Here is an 18087-nt window from a genome sequence, read left to right as displayed (position 1 = left end):
GGGACGAGATGCGCTGTTCCACCACGCTGAGCCTCTTGGTCTGCTCCCCCAGTTCCATCCAGAGTTGCACCATGCCCTCTGCCATTGCTTTATCCATTGCAGCTGTTAGAGTTGGCAAGAACAATGCAGCCACTGCCGGTGCCAGGCTATCTGGGGGTGTGGTGTGTGCTTGGCAGCCAGGGCTGGTTGTGTCCATCCCCTCGTTGAGCGGTGCCTCCGGCTATGCCATGTGGGGCCTGCTGCAGCGAGCATTGTGAGGCAGAGGTGCGGTGGCCATCTTGGGGATCTGTTGCTGCCCTGAGGGGGAAGGAGATCCGTCCCGCGATCGTGAACCAGAGCACGAGCGCGGCTGAGACAGATAGCGGTCCATCTGCTGTGATGTGCAGGAGCGGCTGATACTGGTGTCCGACCAGCAAGGACCGTTCGGGGGTTTAATACGCCGGCTTTTGCGGCGGGCTGAGCGGAGCCTCCTGGCTGACCTCCCTTCACATAAGTATAAATAGCACTTTTAAACTTAACACCAGCCACTCCCTCCTACCGCCAATTCAAACTCCTATTACAGATCACTACAGCCGCGAAACAAGCAATTGTCAAAGCTTGGAAATCCCCGACCTTAAAGTAGAGGTCCACACAAAAATGGAACTTCTGCTTTTCAGAAACTCCCCCTGCCCACCCACCCCCCCCCCCCCCCCCCGTGTCACATTTGGCACCTTTCAGGGGGGAGGGGGTGCAGATGCCTGTATAATAAAGGTATTTGCACCAAGGGCTGGTGCTACCACTAGGCAAACTAGGCAGCCGCCTAGGGTGCCTTGCTGCCTAGGGTGCCCGGCCACTGGTGTTCCTACTCGCTTCTCTGTGGAGAGAGCAACTAAGTCTCAGCATCAGTGCCACACATAGTGTCAGAGGCGCAGCGGCGGTAGAGAACAGTGTCTGTGTCCCAACTCCTAAATGGATGGAAGCAAGCAAACATTCATTGATGGGAGCTGGTGAGACTGCATTTGTTGGCTGTTGGTGAGGCTGCATTTGATGGGCCCTGGTAGGCTGCATTTGATGGGCGTTGGTGGGCTGCATTGGATGGGCGCTGCATTAATAAGGCGAGGTATAGATGGGCAGTGCAAAGGGGTGGAGCCAAGGGTGGGGGGCAGCAAAATGAGGTTTCGCCTAATCCTTGCACCAACCCTGTTTGCACCCACTTCCAGGCATAGACCCCTTGCGGCTATTTTAACGTCCTGCGTGCATGAGGACTAAAAGTCAGCAACTGCAGTATTTGCACCTGCTGACTTAAATAAAATAAAAATTTGGCGGACATGGAGTCAATCAAGCAATGGTCCATGCCAAAACAGAGGCTTTATTACCATGTACTACCTGGGGACCTCTACTACCTCTCATTTATTTCTTCTCTATTTTTTCTCCTACCTAAGATTACTTTTTTCTTTTATCTTTTTTTCTCTCCTACTTTTTCCCCCTATTCTCTCACCCCTCTTTCAATTTACTCCTTTATATAGTTCCGGTAGCAGAACTTTTATTTCCTTGGTTATCATTATACCAATTGTACATAGTGCCAATATTTTAGATTCTATAATAATTTTTTTACTTTTATTTAAAAACTATACTTTTGATAATTAAGACTTTTTTTTTTTTTTTTTTTAAATCTGAGGTCTAAGTTGGTCTTATCCTCTCTTATACAATCTATGACGCAATCTTTTGAGTACCGTATTTATCGCCGTATAACATGCACTTTTTTCCCCTTAAAATCATGGGAGCGTGTTATACGCCAATCCCCCACTGATTGTGAGCAAAGGAGCGAGCAGCGCTAATATAAATACATAGCCGAGTGAACTCGGCTAGGCTCTGCTCCTCTCAGCTCCACTCACAGTCACGACCAGTCCCGCCCTATGATGGACATAACACAGGGACTGGGCGTGACCGGGAGCAGAGCCCAGCCTAGCCAAGTACACTCAGCTATGTGTGAATCAGCGGCACTCGGCTCACAGTCATGCCAGTTCCTTCATTGGACCTGTGTTATGTCCATCATAGGGCAGGACTGCAAGAGAAGCCGAGATACACAGGACCGTCTCTGTGTATCTCGGCGGTGCCATATTTAAACATGAAGTGGCGCTGACAAGGCATCAATGTCACTGGACAAGGCTGCAAATGACACTGATAAGGCTGCATTGGGTATTTAAATATAAGTTTTTTTTTTTTTTCTTAAAAGGTTTTTTCCTTAAAATTCCCTCCTAAACTTGGGGTGCATGTTATACGCCGATGAATACGGTAGTTAGATCCATGCTAAAATTGTTTTAATTAAACTACTTTTAGTTTATGTTGGAACTATAACTCGATATTATTACCATATATGTGATCTTTTCTTCTGCTGCCACCATATGTACTTATGTATACTAATTGTTAAAATTCAATAAACAAATTTGACAAGAAAATAACAAATTGTTCAGAATAATGTAATCTAGGGTTCAGTTCAGTGTCAGCAGTTGCTTTATTATTAGGTGTGTTTTTTTTGCTCCTACAAGTAGGATTTCCTTTTCCAAATTCTGTTCTGTAGTCTATGACTCCCGGGCAGTTGTGGATCTGAAACTCTTATGTTAGATGGCTGATAAAAAAGGATCATTCGGAATTTTGCTGCAAAAACACCCATATTGTAGGTATCCTGGGAGTGGTATGAAATGGTGTCTATAACCTAAATCACAAGAGGAGATGCTTCCAAAAATACCATACAAAAACACCACAAAGAAATCTGCACCTACGAAGGCTACCAATTCAATGGAAATGGTCGTTTATTGGACATATATATATCAAAATAGCATATGTATGTGGCAAAGGTCAACCTGGACTACAAAACGGACTACATCAAAATTTTCACCCCAGTGAAAACTTAGCTCCCCCCTTGATGAAGTAGTGGTCTGGTCTGTAAAGGTCTCTATGTGTAAATATGCATGGCCTGTGCCAGGGGTGGACTGACCCATCGGTCATTCGGCCACGGACCGAGGGCACGTGCTGCTAGGAGGCCTGTGAGAGCCTCTGTATCCGCAAGAAGGGGATTCAGGAGGACACATCTGTGATTCCTCTCACAGCGCGCCGCTCACTGCCGGCTCCTCCTTCCCTTCTGTCCACCCCAGGTGCTTGTACATGAGATCACCTGGGATGGATGAGAAGAGAGGAGGGGCCGGCAACGAGTGGCGTGCTGTGAGAGGTATTCAGGCTACAGGCATCAGGTGACCGTGAGGCAGACAGGTGGTATAGGGGGCCCGGGCCCCAACAGGACTGCAGGAGGCCCCAGGATATTCTCCTGGTCCACTCACCCCCCACAGTGGTCCTCCGGTCCCGTCCCCCCCCATCACACCCATTGCTCATTGAAATGCCATTTGACTTTGACAGTATGGCCTGATTTTTCCGACATGTTTTCTGTAATGCTTTCAGGGTAATGCGGCGTCATGCATGATGTGATGTTTCGGGGTATTATTACTCTGCGCAACACATCAGGCATCATACCGCAGGATGAATGTAGTTTATTTGTATGCTTGTAACTGTATTGTTATGTAGTGTATTTATACGCTGCATCGCAGTACAGAGTGGAATGTACCATGTTCAAAGTATTTGTTTTTTGTATATTTTCTTGCAAAATAAAGTATACATTTTCAATCAAAAAAACTATCCACAAGTTGATTAGAGCATCGGACATTGTTGAGACTGTTCCAGGCCTCCCTTCAGCTGTTGCAAAGTGGTCTGGAGGAATGTTTCTTCAAAGAGACTCACCAACAGGCACAAAGATCTCACATGGATGACAATTCAAGGGGGGTGTCGGTCAGGACATTCATGCATGCCATATAGTGCCATTTTATGAGCATTATAGGCCCCCGGGCAATACAGTGTACTGGGGCCCTGTCTACACAATCGCGCACGATTGCCCATCAAATGCAGCTTTACTGTGCCCATGAATGCAGCCCCAAAGTGCCCACCATTGCAGCCACACTGTATCCGTGAATGCAGCCTCTCTGTGCCCATGAATGCAGCGTCACTGTACCAATTAATATAGACTCGCCATCACCTGGTAACACACACACACACACACACAGCAGGCATCTCCTCCTGTGTATCACAGAGCTGGCTGGGTCTGTGTTCGGCGGCTGCACTGTAACAAGGCCCTGCCCCTCAGACTGACTCGTGTGATAGGCGGAACATTGATTTAATCTACTATTACACGAGCCAGTCTGGGGGGGGCAGGACCTTGTTGCACTGCGCCGCCCAACACAGACCCAGCCAGCTCCATGATAAACAGGAGGAGAGGGGGGCACTGCAGCCGCAACTCAAAGCGGCCCCAGGGCAGCCAGTCTGTCCCTGGCTGTGGTTGCTGAGCAGGCAAGGGGGGAACTTCTGAATTTAATGTTTCACATTAAAAGGCCGGTGATTGGTTGCTTGGATCGTCCGACAACCAATGCCCTGCTATTTAATGCGTAAAAGTTAACTCCAGCAGTTTCTGCCCCCATCCAGCCCTGTGATACTGGCCATTGTCCATTGAAGAAGAGAGCGGCAAAACCGTCTGCATGCTGGGTGCACATGAAGTCATCATGGGCACTGACAGGCCAGACATTTAGCGGCGGCGGGCTTGGTGCAGGTCGCAGGCCTTAGGTTGCTGGCCCCTGCTCTATATCGTGTGTATGAAGCATTGTCTGGAGCCTGTTCATGGAACCAATAGAAAGGAAAGAACTGTGGGAAGGTCAGTCCTAGAACCAATAGGAGGCGGAGCTGTGTGACGAGTCATTTGAATACAATACCCACAATGCAGCAGTAACTCAAACAGCCTGTCTTACATATAGTTATAGATGATTGGTGTAAGAAATGTGTACACGTGTTATTTGTAATATGGAATGTTTATAGGACAAGTAAGATATAGAATAGATAGAAAATAAAGCGTTCCGATGTGACTCCCCCTGAACTCAGTGCGATGTTCCTGTAGGAGGGTGCTCACTGTTGCCATCTATTGGTAGCTTTGCGCAGTGGCAGTATTGTAGCCAATGAAGTTTAACTGAGGCGCGATTATTGCTAATTGAAAACTTTTTACCAATACCCCGTCATGACGGCTTGCAATATAGCCGGCAATGACAATTTTTGACAGTCTCTAAGGAGACTGAATTATCCGGTACAAAAATAGAACTAATGATGCTGATAATAATGAAACTGGTATATGTTTTTGTTAAAATTACTAGCAATGTAGTTTCGTTTTAAGCACTAGATATCTGTGTTATAGCCAAAAGATAGCTGCAGCGCGGATGCCAATTGCTGGGAGGTCGTCCCTGGACGTCCTCCTGTTTACTTCCGCAATGCGCGCTCCCACATCGGGGAAGTTCTGTGCTGGCCATGTCACTTGGACACAGCCAGTCACAGCGGCTGTTTACAGTACAATCGGCGTGTCCAATGAGAGATTATCTCATCGCTGGTGTCCTATCATATATGGTCCCCCATCGGATAGTGTCCGCTGTGTACTGCGCAGTACACGGCACACACAGATTCCAAAAATGACCGAGGATGAACGGCGCCTGCGCTGTGATTGCAGGTTCTATCCCCACCATCCAAGTGAACATAGAGTAGGAACATAAAAGAGCCGAGCGCAGCGAGGCCGAACCCGAAGCGTGGCGAGCTAAGCTCGCCCACGAGGGGCCCTGTACTGCGCATGAAAAGGTTTGGTATAGCTCTGGTTGAGGGATCGATAGACTTCCGAAATGGAATACTGTCTTTCTGCAATCAAAGCATCCTAAGGATGTCTGGAATCGTTTGGTTTTGTTGGGGCATGTCTTGGCAATGAAATCCGTGTATTGCATGACATGGAATGCATGGTGGGGAGGTAAGTTGTATTCCACGGCCAGGCGGTCGCAGGGTTTCAAAGTTGAACAATCTGCTCCCTGGTAGAGGAAGTGGGCCAGGAAGAGTCCTTTGTCCCTCCATTTGTAGAAGGGTTCATACTGCAAGCTCAGTGTGAGCATTGGATTCTTTTGAATCGGTAGAAACCTAGACACAAAAGGGGAGAGACCCAGCTTTCTCCTTGTCTCCCTCCAGGCCACAATCATGTCTCTGAGTAGAATGTTCTGTTTAAGGTGAGTATGGATGCTCCGAAGGTTGCTATGAAGAACCGTGGCCAGATCAAGAGGATGAGCCACTGCTGGCTCCAGATTATAGTTGGAGTAACAGGACGACCTGAGAATCCAGTCCATCCCATTTCTAAGCAAAGAAGCTATGTTGTACGCCCTAATGTTAGTAGGGCCGGCACCACCATCACCCTTTGGGAGGTATAATTTAGTCAGGGCTATTCTAGGTCTGCCCCCTTTCCACAGGAAGTTTGTGAGGGCCCTGTTGATAATCTGAATATCTTTATGCTTTAATAACAGTGGCAGCGTTTGGAGTGGATAGAGAAGCCTTGCAAAGCTAATAATTTTAAACAAGGCGCATCTCCCAAAGAGCGATAGCGGCAACCTCGCCCAGGTCTTCAGTTCCCCCTCTATTTTGGCAATTAGAGAGAGGAAGGTTCTTTGCCAATGTTTATGCCTAAGTAGGTAATGTGTTTATGGTTAATACGAAAGGGGGAGACAGGGAGTCGCAAGTCATGGCTGGTCTTTCCTAGCGGTAGTAGTTGACTTTTTGTGAAGTTTTTTTTTAACCCTGAGCACTGCCGGTATGAGATGAAAATGTCCTGAATGACCGGTATGTCAGTGTGTGGTGAAGTGGTAAATATGATTATGTCATCGGCAAATGACGCCACGCGAAGATTTTTCGTTCCGAAGGGAATCCCATGAAGGTTGGGTGAACTCATGAGGTGTCAGGAGAGGGGCTCAATGACCAGGTTGAAGAGTAGAGGGGAGAGGGGGCAGCCCTGCCTCGTACCTTTGTGGAGTCATATGGGGTTGGACTGGACTCCTGCAGCAATCACCGTGGCCGTGGGTGCAGAGTAAAGAGTGTGTATGAAAGTCAGAAAAGTGCCTGAGATACCAAATTTTTGCATCACTCGCGACAGCCATTGGAAATTCACGTTATCAAAGGCCTTTTCCGCATCCAATAATAGTATGGCTATGTTGTCGGAAGGCCTTTGATTAGCGAACTCCAGGGCTGAAAGCACTTTCCTAATGATGGATGCTGCCGATCTGCCTTTGGTGAAGCTGGCTTGTGCAGGGTGTATGAGTGAGGGCATTATGGTCGCTAGGCGAGGGGCCAGGATTTTGGAATCTACGTTGAGTAAAGATATGGGCCGGTATGATGTGGGTTCCTGCGGGTCTTTACCCTTCTTGGCTAGAAGTTTTATGTGGGCTTGATGTCCTGTTGGGAGGTACGGGCCTCCCTGCCAGATTGTATTGTATACAGACAGTAACGTAGGGGTTACGTGTTCACGCAGTAGCTTATAGAACTCGGGAGTGTAGCCATCAGGGCCCGGGGATTTACCATTTGTTAATCCGCTAACAGTTTTGGTTACCTCTTCCTCGGTGATCGGGGCATTCAGCATCTCCAAATCATCGGGAGCTATCTGGGGGAAGGAATCAGAGTCTAGCCATTGAGAGGCCAAAGACTGATCCATAGGCTCGTGGGCATTGAGAGAAGTGTAAAAATGTTTCCAAAGTGTTGTTGACAGCTTTAGGAGATGTGGCCATGGTGCCATCGGGGTAACACAGGGAAGCAATGTGAGTGGGGGTGTAGGTCCCCTTGGTGAGCCTGGCCAATAGTTTTCCAGCTTTGTTCCCATGGACATGATATTGTAACTGAGTGTAGGACATTTTCATCTGTTCTACATTACTAGCCCACGTGTCAAAGAAGCTTCTAGCGTCTATCCATGCCTTGCGGTTGTCCTCTGTATTTTGTGTGCGGAGTAGGGAGTGAGCCTGTCTCACTAAGGTGATCGCTGCCTGGTAGCTTTCGAGGGTTTTCTTCCTGTGGGCAGCGGTGAAGGCTATCAACCGCCCTTGCATAAATGCCTTGCCCGCTTCCCAAAATAGGTTGGGGTTCTCCTTATGGGAGCCGTTATTGTGCGAATACTCCATCCATGCTTCCTTAAACTGGTGGAAAGCCGCGTTCTGGGTTAGATAAAACGGGAATCTCCATTGTCTGTGGTTCGGGTTGTGCCTAAGGGTGTCAAGAGTAATTGAGATTGGGGAATGATCTGAAATGACTAGATCGTGAATGTTGGTGTCCCCCACCTTGGGGAGCAGAGAATGGGTGCAGAAAAAATAGTTGAGTTTAGCAAACGACTTGTGGACTGGAGAATAAAAAGTGAATTCCCTATCTAGAGGGTGGGATAGCCGACATGCATCTACTAGCCCCAGGGCTTGTGTCATGTGGTAGAGATGCGTATCTGGTGTCTATGGGGATGGTACGTGGCGTTGTGATGCATGAGTTTTATCCTCACTGTCGCAGTAGGTCAGGTTGAAGTCACCACCTACGAGGTGTAAAGAATATAGGTCTTTGGCCAAGTTCATCGTTAGGTCACTGAAATATACCCTACTAGGGGAATTGGGGGCATATATGTGCATCAGCCTAAGCTCGCCAGCTGCAAGTTTAATAAGAATGGATATGTACCTGCCCTCTGTGTCATGGTCAGAAGAGATCACATTGCAGGCCAAATTTTTATGGAGTAAAATGAGAGTGCCTTCTTTCCGGCCTTGGGAAGCCGAGCCCAGCACTGTGCCCACCCAAAGCCTACGCATGCGCGAGAAGTCCTGCTCCTCCAGGTGTGTCGCCTGGAGTAGAGCAATGTCCGCCTTCAGCCTCTTCAAGTGGTGGAGTATTAGCGACCTTTTCCCAGGAGAGCGCAATCCCTTCACGTTCCAGGAGAAAACGCGAAGGAGCTGCATTGTACCCGAGGGGAGGGTAAGCTGCTCAAAATACTCTGAACTGCTTAGAAGAGAGTGAGACCTGTGGAACGTAAAATAAGCATTTAGGGTACTCTTTTTAACTTAAGTGTAGGCGCGAACCTTCCTCCCTCCAGGTAGGGGATAAAGTACAAGCGAAAAGGGCAACAAGGGTGAGAGGGGTGGTGGATAACTCTACAGTCAAAGACTTATCTTTTTTCCTGTATGCAACTTCAACACCCGGAGATACGCTAGCCCGCAGCATGCGGGAAAATGAAGAGAGAAAAGAGGAGAAGGAGGAGATCAGAGGACAGGAGCAGGTCTCTGTCATAACATAGTGCAGCCAAGAATGAATGATTGCCTCATTTCAAGCTGAAGAGGGGGGTAAGGAACGATCCCATATGGAGAAGTTGCATAGGGCTACTCTGTAAAACAAAAAAATACAATGATCATATAAAACATTAACAAGAAAAACTACTTGAACCTTGTGGAACTATATAAAACCAAAACACAAATCGTTGAGCAGTGACAATGATCATCAGTTTAGTGTGAGGGCTGGCTGCGGAGATTTCCCCACCACTACCTAAGTGGCGTAGGAAGATCAGCAAATGGGGGGACAATCATAGCGCCATAAAGCCTTACCCAGATCATGAAGCGACCATTACCTAAGAAGCTGTGAGGTCAGCGAAAGTCAGGTTGATCAGACGGTGAGGTAGACTTCAGGTGCTTGGGAGGATCCTTCCGGGGACTGCGTTGTTCTTACGGGCCCTGCCTCACCTTGTCCACATCGGAGTCCGAAGTGGAGTGTGCGGTCGTGGGCGTACGTAGAAAAGTGCAGGCCTTGTCCGCTGACTGGAATGTAAGCTGTGTCCCGTCCGGGGCTTGAAGCCGTAGAGTCGCTGGGTAGGCCAAGGTGAAGCGGATGTTCCGTTTGAACAATTCTGCGCAAATCGGTTGAAATTCTTTTCTTTTGCATGATACCTCCACTGAATAATCCGCGAAGAGCAGTAGTTTTTGCCCCTCCACCACAACGGTGCGTGACTTCCGAAAACTTTGAAGAATGTCCGTGCGGTCCATGTAGTTAAGGTATTTGGCAATGACTTGCCGCAGTCGTTTGTTGACGGGGGATGGTGTCCCTATGCGATGCGCCCTTTCCACCGTGCAGTGCCGATTGAGGCCCAGGGCCGCCGGAATGGTGGTGGAGCATAATACAAGTAGCGTGTCAGGCTTGTGCGATTCTGGGAGGCCGATGATCCTCAGGTTGTGCCTCCTTGAGCGATTCTCGAGGTCCTCCATGCGATCGTGGAGATGTTGGTCTTGTACGAACTTCTCGAGTGCCGTATTCATATTGTATTGATCATCCTCCAGGGACGAGATGCGCTGTTCCACCACGCTGAGCCTCTTAGTCTGCTCCCCCAGTTCCATCCGGAGTGGCACCATGCCCTCTGCCACCGCTTTATCCATTGCAGCTGTTAGGGTTAGCAAGAACAATGCAGCCACTGCCTGTGCCAGGCTATCTGGGGGTGTGGTGTGTGCTTGGCAGCCAGGGCTGGTTGTGTCCATCCCCTCGTTGAGCGGTGCCTCCCGCTATGCCATGTGGGGCCTGCGGCAGTGAGCATTGTGAGGCAGTGTGCGGCTGAAGTGCGGTGGCAATCTTGGGGATCTGTTGCTGCCCTGAGGGGGAAGGAGATCCGTCCCGCGATCGTGAACCAGAGCACGAACGCGGCTGAGACAGATAGCGGTCCATCCGCTGTGATGTGCAGGAGCGGCTGATACTGGTGTCCGACCAGCAAGGACCATTCGGGGGTTTAATACGCTGGCTTTTGTGGCAGGCTGAGCGGAGCCTCCGGGCTGACCTCCCTTCACATAAGTATAAATAGCACTTTTAAACTTAACACCAGCCACTCCCTCCTACCGCCAATTCAAACTCCTATTACAGATCACTACAGCCGCGAAACAAGCAATTGTCAAAGCTTGGAAATCCCTGACCTTAAAGTAGAGGTCCACACAAAAATGGAACTTCTGCTTTTCGAAAAATCCCCCCCCCCCCGGTGTCACATTTGGCACCTTTCAGGGGGGAGGGGGTGCAGATACCTGTATAATAAAGGTATTTTCACCAAGGGCTGGTGCTACCACTAGGCAAACTAGGCAGCCGCCTAGGGTGCCTTGCTGCCTAGAGTGCCCGGCCACTGGTGTTCCTACTCGCTTCTCTTTGGAGAGAGCAACTAAGTCTCAGCATCAGTGCCGCACATAGTGTCAGAGGCGCAGCGGTGGCAGAGAACAGTGTCTGTGTCCCAACTCCTAAATGAATGGAAGCAAGCAAACATTCATTGATGGGCGCTGGTGAGGCTGCATTGATGGGCGCTGGTGAGACTGAATTTGTTGGCTGTTGGTGCGGCTGCATTTGATGGGCGCTGGTGCGGCTGCATTTGATGGGCGCTGCATTAATAAGGTGAGGTATACATGGGCAGGGCAAAGGGGGTGAAGCCAAGGGTGGGGGGCAGCAAAATGAGGTTTCGCCTAATCCTTGCACCAGCCCTGTTTGCACCCACTTCCAGGCATAGACCCCTTGCGGCTATTTTAACGTCCAGTGTGCATGAGGACTAAAAGTCAGCAGCTGCAGTATTTGCACCTGCTGACTTTAAAAAAAAAAAAAAAAAATTTGGCGGACATAGAGTCAATCAAGTAATGGTCCATGCCAAAACAGAGGCTTTATTACCATGTACTACCTGGGGACCTCTACTACCTCTCATTTATTTCTTTATTTTTTCTCCTACCTAAGATTACTTTTTTCTTTTATCTTTTTTTCTCTCTTCTACTTTTCCCCCCTATTCTCTCCCTCCTCTTTCAATTTACTCTTTATATTGTTCCGGTAGCAGAACTTTTATTTCCTTGGTTATCATTATACCAATTGTACATAGTTCCAATATTTTAGATTCTATAATAATTTTTTTATTTTTATTTAAAAACTATACTTTTGATAATTAAGACTTTTTTTTATTTATTTTTTTATCTGAGGTCTAAGTTGGTCTTATCCTCTCTTATACAATCTATGACGCAATCTTTTGAGTACCGTGTTTATCGCTGTATAACATGCACTTTTTTCCCCTTAAAATCAGGGGAAAATCATGGGAGCGTGTTATACGCCAATCCCCCGCTGATTGTGAGCGAAGGAGCAAGCAGCGCTAATATAAATACATAGCCGAGTGAACTCGGCTAGGCTCTGCTCCTCTCAGCTCCGCTCACAGTCACGACCAGTTCCGCCCTATGATGGACATAACACAGGGACTGGGCGTGACGGTGAGCAGTGCCCAGCCTAGCCAAGTACACTCAGCTATGTGTATATCAGCGGCACTCGGCTCACACTCATGTCAGTTCCTTCATTGGACCTGTGTTATGTCCATCATAGGGCAGGACTGCAAGAGAAACCGAGATACACAGGACCGGCTATGTGTATCTCGGCGGTGCCATATTTAAACATGAAGTGACGCTGACAAGGCATCAATGTCACTGGACAAGGCTGCAAATGACACTGATAAGGCTGCATTGATGGGTATTTAAATATAAGTATTTTTTTTCCTTAAAAAGTTTTTTCCTTAAAATTCCCTCCTAAACTTGGGGTGCATGTTATACGCCAATGAATACGGTAGTTAGATCCATGCTAAAATTGTTTTAATTAAACTACTTTTAGTTTATGTTGGAACTATAACTCGATATTATTACCATTTATGTGATCTTTTCTTCTACTGCCAGCCATATGTACTTATGTATACTGATTGTTAAAATTCAATCAACAAATTTGACAAGAAATAACAAATTGTTCAGAATAATGTAATCTAGGTTTCAGTTCAGTGTCAGCAGTTCCTTTATTATTAGGTGCGTTTTTTTTGCTCCTACAAGTAGGATTTCCTTTTCCAAATTCTGTTCTGTAGTCTATGACTCCCGGGCAGTTTGGATCTGAAACTCTTATGTTGGATGGCTGATAAAAAAGTATCATTCGGAATTTTCGCTGCAAAAACACCCATATTGTATGAATCCTGGGAGTGGTATGAAATGGTGTTTATACCCTAAATCACAAGAGGAGATGCTTCCAAAAATACCATACAAAAACACCACAAAGAAATATGCACCTACAAAGGCTACCAATTCAATGGAAATGGTCGTTTATTGGACATATATATATATCAAAATAGCATATATATATGTGGCAAAGGTCAACCTGGACTACAAAACGGACTACATCAAAATTTTCACCCCAGTGAAAACTTAGCTCCCCCTTGATGAAGTAGTGGTCTGGTCTGTAAAGGTCTCTATGTGTAAATATGCATGGCCTGTGCCAGGGGTGGACTGACCCATCGGTCATTCGGCCACGGACCAAGGGCCTGTGCTGCTAGGAGGCCTGTGAGAGCCTCTGTATCCGCAAGAAGGGGATTCAGGAGGACACATCTGTGATTCCTTTCACAGCGCGCCGCTCATTGCCGGCTCCTCCTTCCCTCCTGTCCACCCCAGGTGCTTGTACATGAGATCACCTGGGATGGATGAGAAGAGAGGAGGGGCCGGCAACGAGTGGCGTGCTGTGAGAGGTATTCAGGCTACAGGCATCGGGTGACCGTGAGGCAGACAGGTGGTATAGGGGGCCCGGGCCCCAACAGGACTGCAGGAAGCCCCAGGATATTCTCCCGGTCCACCCACCCCCCACAGTCGTCCTCCGGTCCCCCCCCCCCCCCCATCACACCCATTGCTCATTGAAATGCCATTTGACTATGACAGTATGGCCTGATTTTTCCGACATGTTTTCTGTAATGTTTTCAGGGTAATGCGGCGTCATGCATGATGTGATGTTTCGGGGTATTATTACTCTGCGCAACACATCAAGCATCATACCGCAGGATGAATGTAATTTATTTGTATGCTTGGAACTGTATTGTTATGTAGTGTATTTATGCGCTACATCGCAGTACAGAGTGGAATGTACCATGTTCAAAGTATTTGTTTTTTGTATATTTTCTTGCAAAATAAAGTATACATTTTCAATCAAAAAAACTATCCACAAGTTGATTAGAGCATCGGACATTGTTGAGACTGTTCCAGGCCTCCCTTCAGCTGTTGCAAAGTGGTCTGTAGGAATGTTTCTTCAAAGAGACTCACCAACAGGCACGAAGATCTGGCATGGATGGCAATTCAAGGGGGGGTGTCGGTCAGGACATTCATGCATGCCAGATAGTGCCATTTTATGAGCATTGTCTACACAATCACGCACGATTGCCCATCAAATGCAGCTTTACTGTGCCCATGAATGCAGCCCCAAAGTGCCCACCATTGCAGCCACACTGTATCCGTGAATACAGCCTCTCTGTGCGCATTAATTCAGCCTCACTGTTCCCACCGTTGCACCCTCACTGTGCCCATGAATGCAGCGTCACTGTACCAATTAATACAGACTCACCATCACCTGGTAACACACACACACACACACACACACACACACACCAGGCATCTCCTCCTGTGTATCACAGAGCTGGCTGGGTCTGTGTTCGGCGGCCGCACTGTAACAAGGTCCTGCCCCCCTAGACCGACTCGTGTGATAGGCGGAACATTGATTTAATCTACTATTACACGAGCCAGTCTAGGGGGGGCAGGACCTTGTTGCACTGCGCCGCCGAACACAGACCCAGCCAGTTCCATGATACATAGGAGGAGAGAGGGGCACTGCAGCCGCAACTCAAAGCGGCTCCAGGGCAGCAAGTCTGTCCCTGGCTGTGGTTGCTGAGCAGGCAAGGAGGGAACTTCTGAAGTTAATGTTTCACATTAACAGGCCGGTGATTGGTTGCTTGGATCGTCTGACAACCAATGCCCTGCTATTTAATACGTAAAAGTTAACTCCAGCAGTTTCTGCCCCTATCCAGCCCTGTCATACTGGACATTGTCCATTGAAGAAGAGAGTGGCAAAAATGTCTGCATGCCGGGTGCACATGAAGTCATCATGGGCACTGACAGGCCAGACATTTAGCGGCGGCGGGCTGGGTGCAGGTCGCAGGCCTTAGGTTGCTGGCCCCTGCTCTATATCGTGTGTGAAGCATTGTCTGGAGCCTGTTCATGGAACCAATAGAAAGGAAAGAACTATGGGAATGTCAGTCCTAGAACCAATAGGAGGCGGAGCTGTGTGACGAGTCATTTGAATACAATACCCACAATGCAGCAGTAACTCAAACAGCCTGTCTTACATATAGATAGTTATAGATGATTGGTGTAAGAAATGTGTACACGTGTTATTTGTAATATGGAATGTTTATAGGACAAGTAAGATATAGAATAGATAGAAAATAAAGCGTTCCGATGTGACTCCCCCTGAACTCAGTGCGATGTTCCTGTAGGAGGGTGCTCACTGTTGCCATCTATTGGTAGCTTTGCGCAGTGGCAGTATTGTAGCCAATGAAGTTTAACTGAGGCGCGATTATTGCTAATTGAAAACTTTTTACCAATACCCCGTCATGACGACTTGCAATATAGTCGGCAATGACAATTTTTGACAGTCTCTAAGGAGACTGAATTATCCGGTACAAGAATAGAACTAATGATGCTGCTAATAATGAAACTGGCATATGTTTTTGTTAAAATTACTAGCAATGTAGTTTCGTTTTAAGCACTAGACATCTGTGCTATAGCCAAAAGATAGCTGCAGCGCGGATGCCAATTGCTGGGAGGTCGTCCCTGGACATCCTCCTGTTTACTTCCGCAATGCGCGCTCCCACATCAGGGAAGTTCTGTGCTGGTCATGTCACTTGGACACAGCCAGTCACAGCGGCTGTTTACAGTACAATCGGCGTGTCCAATGAGAGATTATCTCATCGCCGGTGTCCTATCATATATGGTCCCCCATCGGATAGTGTCCGCTGTGTACTGCGCAGTACACAGCACACACAGATTCCAAAAATGGCCGAGGATAAACGGCGCCTGTGCCGTGATTTCAGGTTCTATCCCCATCATCCAAGTGAACATAGAGTAGGAATATAAAAGAGCCGAGCGCAGCGAGGCCGAACCCGAAGCGTGGCGAGCGAAGCTCGCCCGCAAGGGGCCCTCTAATTTTCACAACTCTATGTCCGCTTGGATGGTGGGGCTACCACCTCCACTCACGGCGCAGGCGCCGTTCATCTTCGGAGACTTTCCGAAGCTTCTTCTGCCCCGTACTGCGCATGGAGAGGTTTGGTATAGCTCTGGTTGAGGGATCGATAGACTTACGAAATGGAATACTGTCTTTCTGCAATCAAAGCATCTAAGGATGTCTGGAATCGTTTTGTTTTGTTGGGGCATGTCTTGGCAATGAAATCAGTGCTCTGCATGACATGGAATGCGTGGTGGGGAGGTAAGTTGTATTCCACAGCCAGGCGGTCGTAGGTTTTTTTTTTTTTTTCTTTTGAAAAAGCCCATGGCGTGCAAACACACCCAAAAAACTTCCACCCGGTGCATAAAAAAAGTGCACACACATAAAGAGTGAAACACTAAAAAGTGCAGACGGGTGCCTGATGTCCTCCAAAAGAAGGACCATACCCTGATCCCCCGTGGCGTTAGGCTCCAGACGGGGACTGAGGTACCAGACTCAACAAGTGGTCCCCGGACGAAACCGGAAGACCTCCTTTCCCCGGGAGGACTGCCGAAACAGAACCTCCTAGGTACTTGGTACTGTGGGGGCTTCCCCAAAGGTAGGCCCCCCCCTCATGGAGATTGGACCAAGCCAGAAGGCCTATGTCTGCTCTCCCACAAGACGTTCAGGATTGGTCCGAGGACCGACACCCTACTAATCAAAACGTGAAGCGACAAACAGTGACAAAACACACACAAATAAAATAAATAAAAAGTGAGGAAGGGATAGTGGAGAGGAGAGTGAAAAGTGGCCATTGTGCAATACAATGGCCGGCCCTCCAGCCAGGAATCAAATATTCCTCTGATCCTAGCCAAAAGGCCAGGCCCTAGAGGCAGGTGTAAAAAAAGCGTGTAATCAAAGTGCAGACGCACAGTGAATAAGGCACCCCTGGACTGCCACTCCAGGAGCACATCACCATGGGCTTTCCAACAAAAGCATCCCCGACAGCCCAGCCCAGACCACGACAGCCCCCACCACAGCCAGAAAGGCATGGAGATCAGCGAGCTTAGTGAGACCCTTTGCCATCAGGTCAAACCCTCACTCCCACCTAATTATATTCGAGAGGTACAGGCCGCCCCCCTGCTGGAACAGGAGAGCTAAGCGTTCCCTCCCAAAAAACTGAGTGGGGCTAAAGCTGCCACAATCCAAGCCGGTCTGCCAGGGTCCCCTCCCCTGGCGCCGACCAGTGGTTCTCCACCCCCATCAGAAGGCTTCACGAACCGGCTACAAACCAGTCCGGGTCACCTTTACAACAAACAGGCTTTGCATAGCAACCGCCACCCCTGCTCCACCTCGCCGTAGAACAGGGACGGTAAACAAGCGCCACCTATTGGCAACTGATAAGAACAGATACTACACTTGATCTTAGCCAAAAGGCCGAGCCAGGCGGTCGTAGGGTTTCAAAGTTTAACGATCTGCTCCCTGATAGAGAGAGTGGGCCAAGAAGAGTCCTCTGTCCCTCCATTTGGAGAAGGGTTCATACTGCAAGCTCAGTGTGAGCATTGGATTCTTTTGAATCGGTAGAAACCTAGACACAAAAGGGGAGAGACCCAGCTTTCTCCTTGACTCCCTCCAAGCCATAATCGTGTCTCTGAGTAGAATGTTTTGTTTAAGGTGAGTAGGGATGCTCCGAAGGTTGCTATGACGAACAGTGGCCAGATCAAAAGGATGAGCCACTGCTGGCTCCAGATTATAGTTGGAGTAACAGGACGACCTGAGAATCCAGTCCATCCCATTTCTAAGCACGCAAGCTATGTTGTACGCCCTAATGTTAGGAGGGCCGGCACCACCATCACTCTTTGGAGGTATAATTTAGTCAGGGCTATTCTAGGTCTGCCCCCTTTCCACAGGAAGTTTGTGAGGGCCCTGTTGATAATCTGAATATCTTTATGCTTTAATAACAGTGGCAGCGTTTGGAGTGGATAGAGAAGCCTTGCAAAGCTAATAATTTTAAACAAGGCGCATCTCCCAAAGAGCAATATTGGCAACCTCACCCAGGTCTCCAGTCCCCCTGTATTTTGGCAATTAGAGAGAGGAAGGTTCTTTGCCAATGTTTATGCCTAAGTAGGTAATGTGTTTATGGTTAATACGAAAGGGGGAGAC

At 48.2% G+C, this 18087-nt stretch overlaps 2 non-coding genes across 2 annotated transcripts; both read left to right on the top strand.

The window, feature by feature from the left end:
- The first annotated feature begins 5001 nt into the window (after positions 1 to 5001).
- On the top strand, positions 5002 to 5143 carry LOC143941792 (U4 spliceosomal RNA). The gene has a single exon (XR_013264420.1). It is a non-coding gene; the product is annotated as a U4 spliceosomal RNA (small nuclear RNA).
- A 10103-nt stretch (positions 5144 to 15246) lies between these two features.
- On the top strand, positions 15247 to 15388 carry LOC143941794 (U4 spliceosomal RNA). Its single transcript, XR_013264422.1, has one exon. It is a non-coding gene; the product is annotated as a U4 spliceosomal RNA (small nuclear RNA).
- Positions 15389 to 18087: the final 2699 nt, after the last annotated feature.

The sequence above is a fragment of the Lithobates pipiens genome, unplaced genomic scaffold (genome assembly GCF_037356315.1).
Source record: "Lithobates pipiens isolate NorthernLeopardFrog02 unplaced genomic scaffold, aLitPip1_a1.2 Scaffold_3, whole genome shotgun sequence".
Lineage (NCBI taxonomy): Eukaryota > Metazoa > Chordata > Amphibia > Anura > Ranidae > Lithobates > Lithobates pipiens.
Note: the sequence above shows the minus strand (reverse complement) of the source record. Positions and strands in the feature narration are given on the sequence as shown.